Genomic DNA, 21,562 nt, shown 5'->3' on the forward strand with positions numbered 1-21,562 from the left:
GATGCCTGTGGGTTTTGCGCACTTCAATAAATAAAAAAAATAAATAGCCTTCACCTCACTGATAGGCAAAAGCGATTTGACACCATGAACTATGGCGGTAGGCGCAATCCAAATGTAAGAGAAGATAACATTTAAGGCCTGATTCTTGGAATAGTGCACAGAGATCCCGCAAAACCCACGCACTGAGAACGACTTTGCGTGAACTTGCACGCAGAAGTTTTTCTGAGCGGTCTGCGTTTTCATGGAATTGTTCACGCAAAGTAACTCTATACGCAGGTAGTGGCCTGAACGCCCCCGACACGCCCCCCTGCAAAGCAAAAAGATACAGAAACAGTACATTTGTATTCTCCGGGGGCACGAATACATGCACCCCTTAAATGGTCCCTGGTGTCACCCAAAAGCAGGCCTGTATCTCCTTGACCCTGCAAGGGGTTCCCCATAACTGTTACTGGCACCCCGACAACATCCATATGATTTATCGTAACTCAGGTAAAACTTGGAAAATATGTGTGCGAACCCCCGTAAACTGGTCCTGCACCCGGCTACACTGCGTATGTGCACCCCGAAGTTAGATCGCACCCCGCTACATACACACACCCCTAAATCTGACTCCTGGTCTTACTTTCTGATGTCCCCTTGTGCCCCCCAACCTTCGCGCAGGAGTCTGTCCTGATACATTTTGATTTCACCATCACCGTCTTGTGGCAGATGCTGGATTTGACTTTTATGGACTTCATTGATTCACGGTGCATCACCCTTTCTCAATTCTCATGCTGGACATCCTTTGCATCTTGTACTCATGGTGGCCCTGAATCATGCTGTTCCCATCTTCATCTTATATCCTGGCTTGCAACATTATGTGTTACTACTGCCTTCTGCAATTGTATTCGCTCTCCCCTCTTGCTTCGCGACTTTTTTTGACTGCTTACTCTCTGTTCTCTCCTCCTCTACCTTTCTCCTTTTTCCTATCTCCTCCCCTCCGCATCTTACTTTCTTCTATGCACTTAATCTATCAGAATTATCCCTGGACCTAGTATGATAGAAACCTCGTCTCTCTCCTCCCCATCCCCTTACTTGTTTCCCCCCTAGCCTCCTTCAGCACTATCTGAAATGTCGTCAGGCCTAGTATGATAGTTGCTTGTTTTGTTCCTCCCCTCCCTTTCTGCACCCCTCTGCCTCACCATTTGTTGTTCTCGGGCACTATCTGACATGTCATCAGGCCAAGTACGATAGTTAATTTCACATCCTTACTGTTCATGGACTGTAAGAATGTCATCGTATTTTCCCTTGTTCCGTCCCTTGCCTTGAAGCGCTTTGAAATGCATTGTTTATAGGCACTATATAAATAAACTATCATATCATACCTCTGAGCGGTGAATCCTACGTGCAAGTGTCTGTATGCCTGCCTTTGGATTGGCGGATAGTATGAGGGCTTTTCGTGGCCATTTCCCCAACGAGAGATTGTGCGGTCGGATCCATGAATAAGTATCGTTCCACACAATAGTAGGCATACAATGGACTGCCTGTGGCCAGTCCCTCGTAATGCCCACATGTTCCCTTGTTCTTCCTCATTTTCTGAGTTACGCCCCTTCCCTGCCCTCTGTGCAAGCCACACCCACGCACTGCCAGTGTGTGGTGTATCGTGCAAGGCACACGGCTGCTCGCAGAGACGTGCTGAGCCTGCGCGAAGTCCCTGCAAAGTACAAAAGAGTGCCACACAGTCGATTCCATGAATTGACAAACGGGATTTCTCAAGCAGTTTGGTGCGCAACATCCCTATTCACCACGCAAATAATTCCATGAATCAGGCCCTTAATGTGTAGTACTGCATTATTTCTCTTTAACTATGTTTTAACATGTGTTCTTTTTGATGTATGTAATGTATAGTTTATTTTTTTGTGTGAAATTAGTTTCATTCATTAAAACTTTGAGCACATTTCATAGCAAAATACATATCAAAATACACATCATTCTAACATTTCCTTCACATCTGAAATTTCACTTCGTTACAACAAAAGTATCAATATAGGTACATAATCTCTCAAGTATACCATTTGAGAATTCATTCCTGTGTTTCTGAATTTCCTTCCATATATCATATACTGCTGTGCATGCTACCACAGATGCTGCCCCGTAAATAAATGACAAAAATTCGTCACCCATACTGTCCTCTGGTTTAATCAAACATTTTCCATAGCCCGTTGCGTACATTCTGATCAAGGCTTTACATTGAGACAAAATAAGACAACTCATTTCTACTTCTTCGTTACAGCATCTGCATAATTGTTCTACATAAGGAATGCTCAACCATACGCCTGTAAATTCCCTTGTATGGAAAATGTTCATGCGCAGGTGCAGTATAAAGCGCTTGAGATCGTAACTGGTTATCTTTGTCAGATAGAGTGATGGTATATGTCTTTGCCATCCCTGTCGGACTAATTCTTGATATTGCGTCTTCGTGTGTAAAATATCCACATTATTAGCCATGTCCCAATCTTTTGCATCTTTTTTTATTTTACTCTCTGCATTGGGCTCCTGTAACAATATTTCCAGATCAAGTTTCAGCTTAGCTATGAACTATTCTGCAGATTCTTTAAGAGATATCAACAAACTATTTTTAGAATGGTTGTCTACTGTTTTACCCAACAGCCTACACAAGTAATTTGACTCGTCAGTGCTGCATTTAAATTTTACATATAGCAATGTTCTTTGCATTCGCCAAGTAGTGCATAATGAGGTCACCCCATACAAGACACAATGCTTCCACTGGTATTGATCTAGTGACATTTATAATGGATCGCAAGATTTTACCTTCTAATTGCTCTAGCCAATTTATCTGGTCAATATCCGGTACTGACAATCCATACATTATAGTGGGAATTATGCTAACTCTGTATATTTCGAATATACCCTCCATGCTGTTGCCCCCACAGTGGCTTACATAATGCTTTATCACTAGCCACTTCCTCCACACTTTATCACTCACATTTTTGTAGTAAACTTTTCTGGAGGAGTTAGCTGTTAGTCAGAATCCAAAATAGTTGTACTCCAATAAATTTACTAATGGAGCGTCATTAATATGCCGGATACATTTTTTCTTGTTACCAATATTCTTTTTACTTAGATGCATTGTTTTTGTTTTTTCTATGTTAATCACCATTGCGTTTTCTTCGGCGTATTGTGCCAGAGCATTTAATGACCTCTGTAACCCAATCTGGGTACGGTCAAATATTATAATATCATCAGCGTAAGCCAACATTAAGATATCTACACAGTTTACTCTAGGTGGAAAGTTTTTTTGCCTCTACAAATGTATTTTCCATGTCTGCAGTAAATAGGTTATATAATGTTGGCCCAAACACACAACCCTGTTTCAATCCTGAATTTGTTTCTTGATTTTTTGTACAATGACCTACTGCATTTAACCGGATTGCAATGCTTGTGTTTGTATAGAGAAGTTGAATCTAGTACAACACATTTCTGTCTATTCCCCAGTTGGATAGTTTTTCCCAAAGGATATTACATGGCACCAAATGAAATGCCTTTAAAAAGTCTACACAACAGACATACAAATAAGGAGTGTTTATGTTCTTTGCCTCAGCCTTCAAATATTGCACCATTGTTATGTTTGTTAATGTGTTATGATTCTTCCTGAATCCTGTTTGGAAACGGCTAAGGATATCATTCTCTTCAACCCATTTCACCAATTTTCTCGGGAGGATACTAGCAAAAATGTTTTGACTGGTGTCCATAAGCGCTATTAGCCTATCATTTTGAGGATCTTCCCTTTTTTCTTTTTTAAAGATCGGCACCAGTATCGCTTTGTGCCAACTTTTTGGCAAAGTCCCGGTGTTCTCAATTAGTTTAAACATTAATGCTAGTATATGTACCCGCAATTCCGGTTGCGCCATCATTACTATGTTTGGTATCCCGTTGTGACCCGGCGCCCTGGAGCTCTTTAAAGTTTAGTTGTTGTTAATTTGCTTTTTTGGACACATACAACAATGATGGTGAATTGTGTAACAGATGTCTATTGTTCATTATAAATGCCAATAAATACATTTTAAAATTAAATTCATTATGGTTTTGTGCATGCCTTCTTTGTCAATTTCAAAATGTGTCATACAGAATAGAGATGTATCCTCCATTATTAGGTTATTTTTACCCTCTGGAGCACTATACAGTTCTGCTATGTACTCCGACCATTTTTCCTCGGAAATTGGATTCAGTTCAGTCAGTGATATGTCTTTCTTGTATTAAATTGGGACCAGAAGGATTTACTGTCATATGTCCGCAACCATCTAAACAATAATAACCAGTTTGAATTTTGTATACTAGACCTATGTTGTTTATGCCAGTTCCTATAGCCTGTAGCTAGTTTTCTTATCTGAAGATAATTTGTATAGGAATTAATTAAGCCATTTCTTTTAATTACGTTCTTAGCAATTCTATAGATTTTCTTTCTTTCAGCTATGATAGCATCGAATGGTTTCCTACTTTTATTGTTAAAGTACCTTTCTCGACTTGTAGTTATTCGATTGGTGTTCGCGTATGATTCTAACAGGAGTAGACTATGCTCTTGGGCATCTTCTAAATCCTGATCAAGGACACTTTCTTTCATTTGCAATATTTCATTTATACCTTTAATAAGTTCAACAGACCAGTTTAAACTCAAACCCCTGTTATCACTGCACACACCCACAAAGTGTATTCTTTTTGATGTATGTAATGTATAGTTTTATGACCAGGATAATAACCAAGTTATACTTATATGATGAGTATGATGATGATAATGAGGATGTATTACCAGCCTTTTTTATCTTGATTATTATTTCAGATAAATATTAATTGTATTCTCTATGACTATTTCATTTGTCATTTATAAATCATTTGTATTTCTTTTAATACTGTTTATTATTTTTCCAATATTAAGTCTATTTTGTGTTTGTTGTATTTGTCAGGGTTTACTGCAATGTTTTATTAGTAATCTTGACAAATGTGTATTATGAATTTTAATTTGTATGATATTTCCATATATCACTAGATTAGTTTTTAGACGTTTCAATTAATCATGTATAGGTTTATTTTCTATTGATATTGTATTACTTATTTATTATTCTGATATCCTTCAGGTGGTGCAAAGCAGTAATCCCTGCTCGTTTTGTGTACATCATTGCTTACTGTGCCAGCCACCCCTCTAGATAGCACACTTACACAATCCAAGCCTCTTAAACATGCCAGTGTCAAACTTTTTTACTAAGGGCCCGGTTCATGGAAAAGTGCACCTAGATACCACAAAGCCTGCATGCCGAGAATGACTGTGCAGCCCTATGCACAAAGTTTCCAGTGCGTGCTTCATGTATTCATGGATTCAAATGCACATTTCAACCTGACCCATAAAGAAAACCGAGCTGCGCGAGGAACGCCCATGACACCCCCACGCAAACCAAAAACATAGCCATAGACCAACCATTCTGCAAACCTCCACGTTCCACTACTGACCCAGCTCTCCTCCCAACCTGCACAAATGTCCCCCTTAAGTAACCGCTGCACCCCTTTAAACCTGCTCAAGATCCCACATAAGTAATGGCTGCACCCCTGCAAAACCTGCATGAGGTCCCTTGTAAGTACGGCTCCACCCCAGCCAATCTGTGCGAGGCCCCACGTAAGTAATGGCTGCAGCCCCCGAATGTGAGCAGGCTCCCCTGTAAGTAATGGCTGCACCCAAGCCAGTCTGTGTGAGGTCCCAAACTGCCTCCAAATACGCCTACTGTACAGCAGCTCCCTGAAGCTCACACATCACCCACCAGGCACCAATAACCTCTGACTCCACTTGCAGGCAGCCCCAGAGATCCCCACAACACCCACCAGCCCCCTCACTTCTGACACCACCCTCAGGCAGCCCCACAGGTCTTCACGCCACCCACCAGCTCCCCTCACTTCCCACACCACCCCCAGGCAGCCGCACATGTCCTCACACCACCCGTCAGCCCCCTTCACCTCTGACGCCACCCCCAGGCAGCTCCCTCAAGCCCAGGCACCAGCCACCACCTCCACTCACATCTGAGACCACCCCAGGCAGACCCACAGACCCTCACACCACCCATCAGCCCCCCTCACCTCCGATACGACCCTCAGACAGCTACCTCAATCCCAAACACCACCCACCACCCCCTCACCTATGACAACACCTCAGGCAGTTCCCTCAAGTCCAGACACCACCCACCAGCCCCCTGATCCCCGACACCACTTGCAGGCAGCCTCAGAGATCCTCACACCACCCACCAGACCCCCTCACTTTTGATGCCACCCCCAGAAAGCCCCACATGTCCTCACACCATACACCAGCCCCCCTCACCTCCGATGTCACCCCCAGGCAGCTGCACAGGTCCTCACACCACCCACCAGCCCCCCTCACCTCTGATGCCACCCCCAGGCAGTTCCCACAAGCCCAGGCACCACCCACCAGCCCCCATCACCTCTGACACCACCCCCAGTCAGCCCACAGGTCTTCACACCACCCATCACCCCCTCACTTCCGATACCACCCTCAGACTGCTACCTCAAGCCCAGACACCATCCACCAGCCCCCTCAACTATGACAACACCCCCAGGCAGCTCCCTCAAGTCCAGATACCACCCACCAGCCCCCTCAACTCCAACACCCCACACAGGCAACCACACAGGTCCTCACATCACTCACCAGCCCCCCCCTCAGCTCTGAAGCCAACCCCAGACAGCCCCACAGGTCCTCACACCACCCACCAGCCGCCCTCACCTCTGACACCACCCGAGCCTGACCCTGCCACATAACCCCCCTACCAGTCCAATGTTGACCAACAACTTACCTCAACTACACTGGCCTGCCACCAACATGAAGCATGCTGGCCACATACCTACCCATATTATTACCAACTGGGGGCACTGATGCAGACTCCATGTCTGTAACTCATCACATGACTCCCTGGTACATCACAACCAGTGGCACAGCAATAGGACATCAGAATGTAGAAGCAGCTATACAGTGAAAGCACCATGTGCTTGTGACACAGTAAAGCAATGTAATGTAATGTGGTGAATCATTGTGCCCATGTGCCATTGCAATGGCCTCAAAGTGCTGTAGGTGAATGACCTAGGAGGACCTAGTCGAAGACATCAATGATAGGACAGAGGGGAGGAACAAAACAAGCGACTATCATACTAGGCCTGACGACATTTCAGATAGTGCTGAAGGGGGCTAGGGGGGAAACAAGTAAGGTGATGGGGGAGGAGGCAGACGAGGTTGCTATCATACTAGGTCCAGGGACAATTCTGATAGAGTAATTGCATAGAAGAAAGTAAGATGCGGAGGGGAGGAGATAGGAAAAGGGAGAAAGGTAGAGGAGGAGAGAACAGAGAGTAAGCAATCAAAAAGAGTCGCGAAGCAAGAGGGGAGAGCGAATGCAAAAATAAATGAATGAAGGGACTCAGGGAGGAAAGTATAGCATTCCAAGCCCCTGCATCTAACATAAGTTGCAAAAACATGTGCTGGGGTGATGCGAAGGAAGTCTGAGAGTGTGCAAGCCAAGCAGATGGATGATGTGTACAGCCAGATATTAAAAATCTCACATGTGAAGATTAAGCTTTCCAGTGGCAAATGTGCAGCATGACATGAGAGCAGCCACTGGCTGGTAGCTGATGTGTGTAGGTGGTGGCCATGCATTGTGAGGTACCTCCAGCCCAACAACTGCACAATTGATGAGTGTATGCCACACATCCACAGTTAAGTCCCCAACCCACGTGAGAGTCACAGAACAAAAGCATACGAAAATCAAAGTAAATAAATGCAGCACATGAACAAAGAGACAACTGTGATTTACACTGCAAAAAACAACTATGTGGAAGGGGGAAATGTCAAAAGGAAAAAATGAACAAAAGTCAAAAAATAAAAATCACACAATGAACTATATACATAGGCAGCGGGCTCAGCAGTCTCTCATCAAGTCCCCCACAGCAGACTCATATTCCTTGTCCTCCACTTGGAGACGGGACACCGTTCAGCCCTGGATGGCTTGCAGGCTCTCCCTCAACCTCCTCTCTTCCTCCGCATCCCTGCAAGCCTCCTCCAGTATGGCAAACTGCCTCAGTGTCCTTCCCTTCAACACCTCTGCCCTGGCCCTAGCCTGCTCTCTCTCCGCCATCAGCTGTATCCTAAAGTCCATCTGGACGCACACCAATTTCCTAAATAGACGACGCTCCTCCTGCCAGGTGACCAACCCTTGTTGCCTCTCTTTCCTGCTCAATGTTGTTGGGCCCTATGAGGATTGCCTCTGGCCTCTCCTATACTGCTTCTACCTGGCCAAGCGTACACTGCGCATGTACCCCTGCTGTCTGGATGTTGGGGGGTACAGTACCAGCACTGTCCTGACGTGCCAGCTGTCCCACTGATGCCTGTTCCTGTGTAGATGCCTGGGCAGGCACAGTGTGACCACCTCTTCTGTACTTGCCTGGACTTCCAGCTGAGGCAGGGACGAGCTGCCAACCAGACTGGGCAGTGTGGGTGGGATTGGAGTAGAGGGGGTAGTGATGGAAACTGGCAAGGAAGGCCCCCCGGAGTACAACTGGGGCACAGAGGAGGCAGTGGAGGAGGGGGCGTTTGAATGCGCCAGTGCAAAGAGGCCACCCCGAGAGCAGTGCACATGTCACCTGGGCCAGGTAGAGGGTCATCGATTTGTGATGCTTTGAGAGCTTGGAACAAATCCCTCAAACATCATCAAGAATCGAGTCCATCCACCTTGCAAAACTAGCCAGCAGGGCATGCATCATCTCAGGGGTGATGTCCCGGGACCCAACTGGGGGCACAGTCTGTGTGGAAGCTTCCACGACAGTGGTCATTGCTGCATCAGATGGAGTAGGGACAGGAGGTTTGGCAGATCTCTCCATGACGCACTGCACATCCTCCTGTCCCTTCCACATGGGTGCAGCCCGGAACTCCCTCCTGGATGCCCCCAACAGACCCAGTGCTCTGGTCTTCATCTGCCTCCTCCTCCACCACCTTTTCCATCTCCCTGGATGACTCCAGAGATCCTCCTCCCTGGATGGCTCCTCCGTTACCGCACAATGACCTACAGCCACTGATGAGTCCCCCACCACAACAATCTCCTGGGACGTACCACCAGCAGCTCCGCCCGATTGAACATGCGCTCCCCCAGCCAACTTACCCTCAGATGAGGTGGACTCAAGTGCGGCTGGCCGGGGTGTGCGCTTTGGTCTGATGGTTCTGTCCCTGCCCTTCTGCTCCACAGCAATGCCTCCCCCCTCTTCCTGAATTGCAGCAACTGTGGCAAATGGGAACAAAACACATTGGGCCTCATTACACGTAGTGCGGTAAGGGTTTACCGGTACCAGAAAGGGCACCGGTACCGGTAAACCCTTACCGCCTTACTACGAGGTCCCTTTGCCGGTTGGTACTTCAACGCCTGCTGTTTAGCAGGCGTTAAAAACCAACCCGCAAAGGGATCAGGGTGCTAATTACGGTACCGCAATTAGCGGCACCGTAATTAGCGCCTTCCCCATTCCCATAGAGCCCTATGGGGCAAAAATGGGAATGGGGAAGGGCAATGGGGGAAGGGGGAATTACCGCCCCGCCAACCTTGGAATAGGGCGGTAATTCCCCTTTCCTCCAAGGCGGTGCCGGTATTTTACCGGCATGGACCAAGGTGCTAATAGCACCTTCGTCCACCGCCTACCGTGTAATGAGGCCCATTGACATCAGTAATGGTCGTCAATGGATGTATGGCATACACAACATAAACATAACAAATCATGCAGCATGTTTCAACCATGAACTGACACGCACAATGCACACAAACATGTACATGTCCAGGAAAACAGCATGTCATATGCTGCATGAGTGTAGTGACACATGCACATATCAACAAAGCACAGTGTACAGTGGCCAACAACACATCACCAAACAGGCAATGCCACCATACCAATGACCAACCAACAAAAGTATGACATGCACCCATGGGCATGAGAACAGCAGCAGGGCACCTGCCCACACAAACACAGTCACTGCACATGTGACAGCATGACCTGCAAGCAAGCCACTTGTACCGGCACACATATCTGGGAACAAATTGCACATGTCAGGTAGCCAAGCATACATATATTGTATGTACACTTGTGTACCAATGCAGTGGGATGAGAGGTCAAATCCCTGAGATGTCAATGCATCAACTTGACATACACAGGCATCAATGTACATGTGCCACTCTCAGCAGATGTTCTCCATGGATACACTGTCAGATGTGCCACACATGGACATGTCCATAATGCACATCACTCACATGCCCACATCATAACATGTCTCATCTGTCCTGTCCCAGCACTTGCTCCATAATCTCACACAGCACATGCCCAAGAACAACAAGTCATTGATGTGCCATCTGCCAGTATTTATGCAAATGCCAGTATACAACATCTGACACCACATAGCCCCAGCATTGGCATGAGGCAGCAAGCTGCTGCATCACATACCACACACAAGCTTCAAACAGGATGTGGCATCTGCAAACATGCATGCCACACATACACTGTAGAGCATTGTCCCACATGGGTACTCACCAGCAGCTTCGAGATGACATCGCCAGGTCAAGAATTGGGATTCCGGATAGAACCTCTCAAGTACCTGCAGCTCTACCTGGGTCAACCAAAGACAGCTTGCACAGTACACCTCCACGGTGGGTTCTGTGCTGAGGGCTGCCACCACCTTGCAATGGCTACGGGTCTTGAGATCGTCTCAGCGCTTCCAGACCGCGTTCTTGGTGCAGACTTGCACCCCCTCCTTGTTGATGGCAGCTGTGATCACATGCCAGATTCTCAGCCTTGCATTGTTGCCCAGCTGCAAAGCTGGGTTGAAAAGGGCATCCTAGGTGCCAAAAACCCAATCCGCCAGGATGTCAACTTCGATGGAGGTGAAGTTGACACGCCTCTGCCTCGACGTGGGGGTTCTACACTCCTCAGAAGATGTAGATGTGGTAGACAAAGCATGCCTGAGGCAAGTATGGCTTCCCTGGCTCCTGGTAGGTGCTGTGGGGCTGTGGTGGTGCTGACCGGGAGAAGTGGAGGTCCTAAGGAGAGAAGAGGTGGTCATAGGCCCAACACAGTAGTACAGGGAAAAGTGGGACAGCTGGCACACCAAGACTGTGCTGGTTGCAGGCAGGCACTCACTCTCGAGCAGTCAGCAGCAGTATTGGAGTGAGTGAGGCAAAGCAGGGCCGGAGGAGGAAAAAACAGCAGTTTGTAGGCAGGAGGAACTGTGGTGTGCGTCTTGCATCCGGAGCCACTAGGAACAGAGTAAAGGCCCTTAACTTGTAAGTTAGGTCCTGCGTGTGGTGACACAGTGGACTTACGTGGCATGCCTACGCAGCTCACTGAAATGATGGTGTGATATAAGGCACACAACGCTCATCACTGGTTGCGCATGTGAAGGTATGATCTGGATGAGTTTCGCAGACATATCTGGGTGTGCTACGCAAGCCATTTCCTTTTGTTTTTGGGGATTCGCCTCTGCACATACACGCTTGTATTTTTGTACTTTTTGAGGCCCATGGTGTGTTGTGTATGCAATTTTGAGTGTTGGGGTCCACCCATCTACATTGCACATCACGCAGACTGTTCCCGTCCTCATATTGCCCAGGACAAGAACTTTGTGTGCTTTCCATTTATCCTCTACACCTGTGACATGAGTGGAAAGGCCCCATGAGGGAAAGGCAGCAGATGGGGTTGGGGTCAGGGACGTGGTGAGGACACACCTGCCACAGCCCCAGGGGGTTGGGGATGTGGTGTGGAGACATCTGCCCAAGGGGTTGGGATGTGGTGCAGAGACATCTGCCCATGCCCCAGGGTGTCGGGGGGCCCAGCTACAGGAGGGCGTGTTGGGCTCCAGTCCAAATATGACCCGGCACCTGAATGCCAACGTGGTCCCAGCCAGACAGATGCAGCACCAACACCTAGGTCCACTCAGGCCAAGAAGGGATGCCCTGCACAGCAGGAAGAGACTCCAACCCAAGGCACGGCACATGACACTGGCTTGCAGAGGAAGAGGTGCTTCACTGATGACGAGATCCAGATCCTCATTGACTATCCGACCGATCACTATCCTGAGATGTGCCAGTATGTGGGGAGCACCCATACACCCACACACCATTGGCAGCAGATCACGGACCAGACGAACACCTTAGGTGTGAAGATGTGCACTGTTACACAGGTTATGAATCGATGGAATTATCTTACATGGAGGTCCAAGCACAAGCTCAGTGTCAACCTGGCCTCTGCACTGACCACAGAAGGTGGGCCACAAGAGGAGGAGCAGCTGACACCACATGAAGAGGGCACAATCCAATTCATCACCCTTGAGCAAGTGTAAGGTGTGTAAGGCCTGGAGAACTATGAGAACACCTCCAGTGAGTGCCTTTTATTATGCATCGATTGTTTCGCCAGTAATGCATGACACACCATATATTTGTAATGGTACATCTGGCTGCGATTGTATAACATCCTTGGGGAATGCATGTCTGCTGACGTTTAGACTCATGTCACATGGCCTTCACTTTGGGAGTATCCTGTGCAGTGGACATGTGTGCCACAGGTCCGTGTGACATTACACATCACCCAGAGGGTACTGCTCTTTTTCATGTGCAGGAAATGACACACCTTCAAGTACTGTTGTTTGCTACAATTCTTGTGGCATGTCACTTTCCACTACTCAACAGGTACATGCAATAGATGTTAACCAATCACATCATTTCATGCTGAGTTGCATGTTCAATTTTTCACCTGCTCTTAGAGAATGTAGTCTTCTGATGCATATCAGAGCTATCTGTCACCACGCCCTGTGGTGTGGCCAGAGTGATGGTGCGTCAGTGCCCATAGACCCCTGCGCCGAGTGGCATGCATGATGTTGGTGCTATAACACTCGTATGTTGTAATGGGTTACTCCATTCATCACATGGTGAATAATAGCTGATGGCGGATTGTCATGCAGAGGTTGCCATCCTTGCAAACTGAAAATTACATGCTTGTAGATGGCCCATGTGAAAGGTTACAGGCATCATGAATGACAATGATGTGCCTATCTGCATACCATGCAATGTATCTGCATGTAGTTGTTCAAGCATAGCAAACCACTTCAAATTAGAAGCACCTGTCTGACGTTAAAGGCCTGTATGTGTCCATCAGTTGATACCTGACAGGCACATGACTTGTCACTACCATCATTGTCCTTTTCAGTTTCACGTACATTGGCCTGTCGGTGTGCTTGATACATGCATACTTGTCCATACTTGTGTCATCTGTTTCATTAGGTAACACATGCCAGCTACATCGCCCACTCAGATGTGGCATGATGGCACGGTTGCTCCTTGTGTAATGTTATTAGTATTTGAGGCACTGCTGGTTCACAGTATGAGCATGCACGGTCATGAACAATGACCAATCATCATGGGATGTTGTTCATAGAGAGGGACTGATTCACAAATGAACACCTATTCCGAAAGCATCACTATACCGATAGAATGTTGCACCTACATGCTACTCCTGGACTTTGTATGACCTTCATCACTATGTCTGACAAGAGTGTCTCAGGATATGTTATATGGGCTCCACATTTTGTACAAACAGTGTCCCCAAGAGCATGGGAGGAGCATGAGCAAAAAGGCAGAGCCATACTACTGTCATGCGGATGACACACAGCTCTCATCCAAGCCCCACTCCTCTGCCTCCCCTCATCCTCTCCCATTCATGACTGCCCGTCTGCTACACAGGCATGGTGTACTGCTAACAATCTCTGCCTCAATGCCAGTAAGACAGAGAACCTCATCATTGGGACCCCTGCTCCCTCTTTCCCTACCACATTCTGACCACACTCCATGGGCCCACTCTTCTTACCCTCGTAGGGGTCAATAAATGTTGGTGTCATTTTCAAATTCACTCTCCTTCTCTCTTCCTATCACAGACCTTGCCTAGTAGGCCCACTTTCAGCTGCACCTCCTCAAAGGCATTTTCCCTTACCTCAACCTTCCTCCAGAACCTCAATGTCTCCAGAGCTCTTGTCCTCTCTTCTCTGGACTACTGCAACAGCCTCTTCCTCAATCTGCCAAATTCCCTCTTTGCCCCATTCAACTAATCCAGAACGAACTCCAATATGATATGATATGATATGATATGGCATTTATAAAGCGCCTATACAAAAGTGTTTCAATACTTTTCCTTGGCGCGCAGGGACCACATCACTCCAGCTCTGTTATCTATCCACTGGCTCCAGTTTGCTGTGAGGATCCAGCTGAAGATCCTCTGCGTCATCTACATGGCTTTCTGGGGTGTGGGACCCCACATCGCCCAACGCTATCTCCCTAAATACCTTCCGCGCAGAGCCCTTCAGTCATCCAGCTGTGACTATCTGTAGATCAGACGCTTTGCTAATCAGAGAGTGGGTAGTAGATATCCCTCCTCAACAGATGCCTCACTCCTGAATGGCGTCCAGGCCACTCTCCAACTCCTGCCGGGATCCGTTAAGTTCCAGGAGCTTCCCAGGACCTTCCTATTATCTTCAAACTTTGCTCTCCCCCTCCTCTGCTAATATTCCAGTCTGCCTCTTGACTGGCTGCCTGGTTCCTTCAGAGTCTTACAGGGCACTAGGCCCCCCTAGGCCAGTCTAACCTTGCACTTGGTCTCCCCTGACCACCCCACCCCCATCCCCTAACCCTGCACTTGCCCTTCTGTTGTGGCCCTTATATCCCCCTACCTCGCACTTGGCTCTTGGACCTTTGCTCTCCTGCATTCTCGGTTTTTCCCTGCTCTGTCCACCTGACCTCACCTGGCACTCGCATTTTCTCACAGTCCCTTTCACCCTGACTGTCACCCCCCTGCACTTTTTTCACTGTACTTGCACAATCCAAAAGTCACAAGGCATAGTACGACTGTTTCTTTGTTATTCTCCCTGTTCCCCCACCCTCTTGTCGGTTGTGGCTCAATACACATTGAGTCTAGGCACATTGTGAATACCTAATGACAATCATGGAATATATGCTTATACTGGCAGTGCAAGCATCTGTGTATCCACTCAGTGCTGGCCAGATGCCAGTGAATGGCATGTTTTGGCAGGGTAGCAAGAATATTTGTTACAGTAAAGTAGTGCTTTTGAGGAGGAATACATGACTGATTCATGCAATAGATAGTGTGCCCAGTATGCCACACTCGTGGTAGATGCATATGTCAAAGTTCCCAGTCCACAATTTGTATCACTATTTATGTAGTGCTGGTGCAAGGGGATAACAAGTTGTGGGGACACACAGAGCTAAACAAATATGGTGCCCAACATACACCCATGATGTGTAGTAGCAGTTGGCATTGTTTGAGATGGCAGTGGCCATTGCATGACAGTGTCAAACATAGCAACCGTCTATTACTGTTGTGCACTCATTCATGGCCAATCAGCGACTAAAAAATCATATGACTATGTCATGTACATGCTACTGTCATCACACACAATGTCAATTTACAATGCATCGTCCGGCATACTGCAGAGGACTCACACCCATGTGGAGAATCACATGGGGAGCAGGGAGATCTTGTGTCGTCATTGATGTGACACAGCAGACGCCAGCAGTCATATGTGTGGTCAATTGTTGGACAGACACAGGGAGACCAATACTGAGAGGGTGTGATTCAAATCTATGCTGCACACATATCACATGGTTCAGTGTACATGGAGTATGCTCTGCACAACAGCGCAATGGACTGTGCTGTCCTGGCCAAAGTGCATGATTTTATTAAGGTGACATGTGGCAGGTTTTGTCATGTTTGGTGGATGGAGTGTACGTAAATGGTGATGGAATGCATCTATGCCGTGACCCAATGCATACAAAGTAGCACTTATCCAAGGATGTCACTGTTTGCCATCTCAGGCAAGTGACATCAGTATTGATGGTGGAAAATGGTAGAAATCATGGATTGTGTGTAATGTATTGACCGTGGTAGTATCAGTGGATTTGGGTGGCTGACTGATGCCATGTGATGTCCTTCTGCATTTCGATGATCCATATGCAGTACTTATCCCTGGTATGTGTACTGACATGACGGTTGCAGGGCCCATCAGTTAATGTGTATGCCACTTTTGTACATCTATGTGTCCAGCAACAGCTTGGACACGACTATGAGGGTGGCCTTTGTCAGCAAAAGCCACACATCCATGGCTCACAGCTGATATTGTGGGAATACACAATGTCAGATGCTTGCATGTCCTGCCATTTTGTGTCTGTGTGCATTGTGGTGCATTTGTGTCTGGAGGCACCTGACTCAAAATGTCTTTCTCTGTCCCTGTGCAGGTGAGGAGGAAGAGTTGGTAGTACGTCAGACCACTAGTGGAGGCTGTGGTGTCGTGTGCCATGAGAACCCATTGGTGCTCCAGACCATCATCAGTCGAAATGAGGCCGGTGAGAAACCTGAAGGTGTCTCACCCGCTGGTCCCCACAGATCTGTCGTCCAGGTGGCCAGGAAACAGCCATCGCTATTGGATCTAATTCCTGGGGGTGGACCAGTGGGGAAGGATCACCAGGGTGAGGGGTCTTCAAGGAGTGGAAGTAGGACACTGAGAGTTGAGACATGGTATCCCCTTCCCTGTAACACCTTTTCCCCATCCTACCCTCTAGCATGGGGAAAATCCTCCCCCTCTATTCCTCCCCTTTCCCACACAAGCACTTTCTTACATGATAACAGACAACAGACTAACATCAGAGCTGTGTACCTTACATGTCCCAGCACTTGGGTCAGACAAAATCAGGCAATTGACAATAAACACTCACACATGAAGGCTCTTTACCTTCCCCACAGGGATAAAAGGCGGAGCACAAAAGCACACTTCGAGCAAGGCCAAATGCATGAGGAGACAGCTACACCAACTCGGCAGTACAAAGGAAGAAGAAAAGCAGTGAGACCAGGAAGGACGACAAAGGGGGAATTTCCCTTGCCCTTTTCAACTCAGACCCGCAAAGCTTCCAGCAGGGAAAGCGTAAAACCAGGAGTTAGGGTGGTGTTTGGAGCAATAGATGTAAATGGTACACGGGGGCCTCCTGCTTTGTCAACGCAGGCGAAGAGGCAAGCTGGTTACCGTGGTACTATCCTTGACTCCAGAGAACAAAGAAGTCAATGAACAAAGAGCCATCCTGGCTCTGAAACACTTGTGTACGAGCGCGATAGAAATAAAATATCAACATCAATTCAGCACAGCCGGTGAGTCGAAGGAAGCTGATATCAAACCGAACTGTGTTAAGCCCAAGGTTGCAAGTAGCAACATTTTGAATGCCAGAAGAAAGGACTTGTATGTATGTTTGAAGTTTAATGAAAGCTCAGTTGCGGACCAGGTGTAGAGGGGTCTGGCGCCATGTGGGCACTCATTCGAAAGGCTCTGACCGGGATCAGTTTGTGAAACTACAACAACCAGAAGGCCCTAGGAAAAGGTGGTGTGAGGCATCAGAGTGGTCCTATAAGGGTCACATCAAATCCCTTATACAATCGAAGTTCTCTGACCCATTGCCAGAAGAAAGCTTAGGGAAGGGAACCCTGCTTTCCACTTTGATTGTGCACTGTGATTATTGGCCATTGTGAACCCGACAGAGGGATGCCGAAAGAAAGCTGAAGAGAAGGAAACCCTACTTTCTGACAAAACTGAACAATACATGAACTGTAATAGAAATACAGGAACTATGTTGAAGAAGGGCCGTAGTGAACCTGACGGAGGGAGGCCCGTTTGTACAAGAAGGATCTGAGCCCGATGGAGGGAGATCCCAGGAGTGAAGAGCAATTGCCCAAAGAACCTTTGTTTGTTTATTTGTTTTTCATTATATGGAAAATGGGTGAAGAATAATACACCCGAGAACAGTCTATCAACGAGAGTATCCCCTTGATGTTTGTCTAACCAGACATTAATTATTAGTAGTATCTGAGAGGCCATAGTGAACCCGACAGAGGGAAGCCGGTTTTTGCAACGGAGGTTCCATGCCGGCAGGGGGAGATCACAGGGGCGAAGAGCAATCACCCAAGGAACTTTTGTTTGTTTGTCATTGTGAAATCCGGGTGAAGAGCAATTGCCCAAGGTGCAAGATTACCAAGAGAACTTTTGTTTGTTTGTTACTTTGAATCAGTAAACCTTCTAAGGCAAGAGACTTTTGCAGGAAAGAGACTTAGCTCTTGAAGGTGTATTGATTTAGTGGAACTGAACTGTGAACCTTGTGCTGTCGAGACCCAGGAGTATGCTGTGCTCGAGAGTCCCGCCTTGTCCCGTGCCTCAGACGTGGGGAAGGGAGACCCAGCCATACCATCCTGACTTATCATTTTGTGAACACTTCTTTCTATTCTGTTGAACATTATCCCACACTCTTTTTTGTAACTAATATTAAGGATTGGCAATAGTTTTATTTACTATAGGCCCTTTTTATTTGTCAAGACGCCACTAGGACTCTCTTATTATTATTTGATGGTCGTAGCTTGCTTCCATGTTAGATTTAAGTTTAGTTTAAGCGTTCATCTCACCCATTATAAGGTTCAATAAACACCCTTGAACTGTAATCTCTTGTGTCTGGCTTTACTGTTGCCACAATGAGTTCCTTACAGGCCTCTTCAGACTCAGCTGATTTGGATTCTGAACCACATGTGTATGCCTCAAATAGAACGGGGGTGAGTGTCCCAACAGGCAGATCAGATTGGGCCATTGAGTCTGCGGTCGTGCAGCTGGCTTCACAAGGCCAGTCAGTGGTGGGCCCTCGGGCTGCAGTGGTTACGGCTGCAAGGTCACCCTCCCATGATTTGGTGTCAGGTTCTGGGACTGATGTCCAAGGGAGGGTTGCAGACCTGCAGCCAATGGTTGGGCATCACAGCAACGGCATGGTCCCATGCATCAGGCCATCGAGGGTCCCGCACATGTTGTGGACGTGTGCAAGCTGCAGAGACAGTGTGGCAGAAGCAGATGTTGCATGCCACAATCCGACATGGAAATGCGTTAAAAGAAATATCACAGTGCATGGATGAGATGGCCAATACCATGACCCACAAGCGCCATGGTAGAGCAGCTGCTGGAGGTCATGTGCTCCTCATGCCGCACCCAAGACTGCGCAGGGAGGCCAACATCAAGATCCGATGGTCTGATATGAGGTGTCTACACAAGTCCCTGCATGTAGTTGCTCAGGCACACAGAGAGGTCCTGAGGCATGAGATGGAGGCCTTGAGGCAATCTATGCATGATGAACTCTCTGCCACAAGAACACATCTCCACAAGAAGATGAATACCTTGATGTAGACACTGTCTCAACAACTCGATGCATCACGATTGAGTGTGCATACAGACTTGGTGGCCATTCGTGAGCAAGTGCATGGAGACCTCACCACCCATGCTTTGCTGGTGCATGCAGCTGTGTCACAGAAGGCTCTGGCCAATGAAGACTTGGCCTTGGCACTGTGTGGTATGGATCCACCACCATAACTAACTGCAGATCAACATGCAGGATGGGGGGCCCAGCACAGCCAAACCTCGTCAACTGCTGTTGCTGTGATGTCCATTCATGTGGATATTGACAAGCGCCCTCTCCCTCCCACCTCAAGGGTAGACATTTTTTTCCACCCCAGTCCAGGATGGAATTTATTTTTTACCTGACCGGTGTGGTCTGATTATAATGTGTTGAATCCCTTTTTCTGCATGGACCCTTTTTTCTTATTTTTCAATACCCCTGTTTGGGATGGAGGAATGTGTTGTTTTATTAGCACATTCCGAGAAGGAATCTTTTTTGTTTTTTCCTTGAGATGTTCAGTTGCCCTCTCAAAGGCATTATGAGTGCAATAGTGGATATTGCAGCCATGCATAGTGGTGTCAACTGCCATGGTTGCCTTGAGGCCGACAGAATGGCATGTGCAGGTAACAATGGGTTGACGGAATATTGACACATATGTGCTGTATGCATGATTGGTGACTATGGCTGGTGAAATGTAATGTTCCATGTTGCAGTGAACCAGATTCATCTGGTGACTGAACTCCATGCACCCTTTCACATCCATAGTCCCCATGCCCTCTGCCAGGCACTGCCCCTCCTTTAAGAAATGTGGAGGTACAGTTTCCGGTGGTGATGTTGAGGGAATCAAATCATGCCAGCACTATCAGCAGGTAAGCATGTGCACTGTCTCTCGTGTTATGTCTGTATTATTGGTCAACATGGTCTTTGCATGCATGCCACATATTTGATAGCTGGAGGTGTAATCCTTGAGTCACAGTATATGTCAGTGGAGATGTGGGTCTGTCCACATGCATGTGTGTTTATGTGCAATTACACTTTGATGCATGCGCATTGTTTGGTGGATGCACTTTCACATTTGACCCGATCAATGCAAGTTATTGTGCAGCACTTGTCACACTTTATCCGTTGGCAGTATTTCCATCATGCTGGATGTACATACTAATTGACGACATCTGCACGCTGTGTATTTTTATTCTCCAACACTTGCCTCACTAACCGTGATGATGTCTCCTTACTGCCATCTTTCTACTCCCCGTGTCCCATGTTTCCTATGGGGCCCTGCAGGTATACTTCCTGTCCAAACTACTCTCGAGCCAAAGCAGGAGGTTCTAGCTTCCCTTACATTGCAGCCAAGCAGTGTAATTCCCTGCCGCGCACCCTGAGAACGGAATCTTCATTCTGGGTTCTCAGGAAATCTCTCAAAACCTGGCTATTTGCTTAGTATTGTGTCCTATCTATTGATCACAGGCCATGTAACCAAAATGCTGCTCACTGAACTGTCATTGCTTATGTCTATCGCATGGTAATTTGTAACCGTAACAGCGCCTCAATCCCTTCAGGTTGTGTGTGCGTTTTATAAATGGAAAAATAAATAAATAAGCATAGTTTCAATAGGATGCTGAATCTATGCCCGCTAGCATATCAGATCCCACCTCTTGCTGGCGTTTCATCTGCTCTGGTTAGCATGCTTGTTGTATGGCTGTTGTCCAGTGGAAACCTTCCATATTTTAGGGGCATACCAGCACAGCATCCCACAACCTGTGCAGGAAATAATTCTACAGCAAAAGCATGAGAGAGAGGCACACTTGTTACCTTAGGAGTTTCCTAAATCTGTACAGGTATTCTTAGCCCTACAATGTGCAATAATTCATTCAGCCACACTCAAACAAAAATTACCTGTATATTATGGATTGGGAATGTGCAGACGACAGTCACAACCCATATATCTTTAAGTCTCACCCACCTTCACCTTATTGATGCAACCCTCAGACTGCGTCATACTCACATTACTCACAGCCTCCATTTACAGCATCTATTTATTCTCAAATGTATTGTACTGCATGTCTTTGTTAGACGACTAGGAACGAACAACTTACATTAAAAAGGGACAGAGATTAGAGCAATCATGTAAATGGGTGCTTTGCATTAATGCAGGGAAATGGGGCAGTATTGTGGAGTGCAGGAGAGAAAATGCACATGCAATAGGAACATTGCAGAAGTACCCCTCCCCCTGCTCT

Source organism: Ambystoma mexicanum, chromosome 1q (assembly GCF_040938575.1).
Source record: "Ambystoma mexicanum isolate Mex_15411 chromosome 1q, UKY_AmexF1_1, whole genome shotgun sequence".
In the NCBI taxonomy this organism is placed as follows: domain Eukaryota; kingdom Metazoa; phylum Chordata; class Amphibia; order Caudata; family Ambystomatidae; genus Ambystoma; species Ambystoma mexicanum.